Genomic DNA, 2,483 nt, shown 5'->3' with positions numbered 1-2,483 from the left:
TTAACAATCTCATTCATTAACTGAATGCTTAACAGTGCCATTCATTAACTGATTGCTTAACAATCTCATTCATTAACTGAATGCTTAACAGTGCCATTCATTAAGTGCATAACAGTGTCATTCATTAGCTGAGTGCTTAACAATGTCATTCATTAACTGTGTGTAACAATGTCATTCATTAACTGTGTCACAGTGTCATTCATTAACTGAGTGCTTAACAATGGCATTCATTAACTGAGTGCTTAACAATGGCATTCATTAACTGAGTGCTTAACAGTGCCATTGATTAGCTGAGTGCTTAACAATATCAGTCATTAACTGAATGCTTAACAGTACCATTCATTAAGTGCATAACAGTGTCATTAATTAACAGAGTGCTTAATATCGTTCATTACTTGAGTGCTTAACACTGCCATTCATTAACTGAGTACTTCTAATTGATAAAATAATCTGATTCTAATTCCTGTGGTGCTTTATAGTTGTTCCTAAACTTTAAAATCATTTTAAACATCGTAAGCTACGTTGAAAATTCAAGAGTGCTTTTTAACAGAAACCGAATTTCAGCTATCGCAACATTTTTTAAATCCTAAAAAACCTGTCTTAATTTTTTTAGTTAGTTTCTTATTGAAATTCAGAGGGTAGAAATTATAAAAAAATAGCAAATATGGATGGTTCTTCAATATGATGTCCTGTTTTACCGCGAAAAAACACGACATACTTAACAAAGTTGTCAAGTTTTAGTTGTTTTGTTTTGCTATTATCTTACTATTTATTAATCCTCAAATTACCGCTGGGATCCATAAACTGTATCGTATTAAATAATTTTATGGTTTTTACTTATTTCAACAACAGTGTAAAGAACTGATCAAAACATTGGGTTAAATCACCCATTTTATATGTAAATTACATATAGAACCTCAGTAGTAGCTAGTGAGATTAACTTCAATACTGCTGGTATTTTTGTTTACATTTTTGTGTATAATTCATATGTTATTAGGGACCCTGGGACCAACAAAGTTATGAATTCACAAAGAATTTGATACACAAATAGTTCAGAAAGATGCATTTAAAATGCCAATGGTTTTTGGAACCATTACTAATTGTATGGTTGAATTGTGCAACATAAGCTTACGATTTGACAACAAAATACAATGTTTGTTTCTTTTAGCGCAAAGCTACACAATGAGCTATCTTTGCTCTGTCCACCACAGAAAATCGAACACAATGTATACGCTAACTTTACTAAGAGCTCCGCTTTTCACTGCAATAATAGCCTGGATTCAGCTGTAGTTCAACAAAATGGAAATTCACCATGGACATGATCTCTAACAATGTTCAGACGCATTCTGGTCTTTCTTGAAGAATCAAAGGACCCATCATAGTTCCACATCATTACCACTTCAGTGACAAGAACTTTCATGCAGGTTCACGTAGTTCTCTCCATATTTTTACACTTCCCACAATACAGAAAAGGCAGAAACTATCTCATTAGACCACATCGTCCACACTTTGCGCCTCAAGCATCAGTGAGGACATGCCTTCTGTTCACGATTGAGATAAGCTGTTTTTCGACTGGTTGTTTGCAGCCATATGATGTTTTGATTTTTTTTTACATGGAATAGTTGAACATAGTCGTATCCTACTTGAGACACATTACGACGTCTGTTGCATTTTACAAGCCTCTTCAGTCATATTTTGTCTAGGTCAATCGCCACACAGTTTTTAATTTAGTAACACACACATTGCATTTGACTGCTAGTGTTAAAGATCCTGATGACACGTTTTATTTTTTAACAACAAGTTAAAGAAATAATCTTAATAACGACGTTCTTTCCAGGCGAGAATGCACGCAGAAAGTAACTATGATATGATTACATCTTTCCACTTACGTCATCTGATACGTCACATCAATCCGTTTTGTATATGCAAATAAATGGAATGTTATACAAGTATACGTGACCAAGTGGCCAAGATGTGTATAGCTTTCCAAACAAGTGTGGGTTCAGTTTTACTCAAAAAATAATAATAATGTCGTGCTGCAAGAATTACCTGCGCGTTATTTCAATCTATCAAACAATACGAATATTAAAAATATCCGAGAACCATCATAAATGAAAGTTGTGTTATTGTGAAAACCACCAACTCTGAGTTTATGTGTCGACTTAAACTTCCCTTTAACAAATCATTGCCGCTATAATACAAATTTAGTTTCTTTGGCCAAGTTACAAACGGTAATTAGTAGGACTACTTATTTGCGTGCTCTAATGCCAATCAATGCCAAATTTGGAGTTCACATTCGAGGAATCCCCGTAAGAGTCTTTTCGCGAAACAAACGGGCTCCCTAAGGGATGGGTTGAAAAGTTTTACCTTTGTGTAAACCTCGGCGATTTGTTTGGTACCACTTAGAAGTCGGTGCGACCAGCAGTTTAGGTGGAGTTACATGACACACAGACAGACACTGAAGTTTATTATATATATATATA

The 2,483-nt window shown here is 34.5% G+C and overlaps 1 protein-coding gene across 1 annotated transcript in view; it reads left to right on the top strand.

The window, feature by feature from the left end:
• The window catches only part of LOC106458076 (transmembrane and TPR repeat-containing protein 2-like), a 266,838-nt gene that overhangs the window by 260,593 nt on the left and 3,762 nt on the right, over window positions 1–2,483 (top strand). The window lies entirely within an intron of this gene.

The sequence above is a fragment of the Limulus polyphemus genome, unplaced genomic scaffold (genome assembly GCF_000517525.1).
Source record: "Limulus polyphemus unplaced genomic scaffold, Limulus_polyphemus-2.1.2 Scaffold413, whole genome shotgun sequence".
Classification (NCBI taxonomy): domain Eukaryota; kingdom Metazoa; phylum Arthropoda; class Merostomata; order Xiphosura; family Limulidae; genus Limulus; species Limulus polyphemus.
The sequence above is the reverse complement of the archived record's forward strand: the minus strand, read 5'-3'. Positions and strand labels throughout refer to the sequence as shown.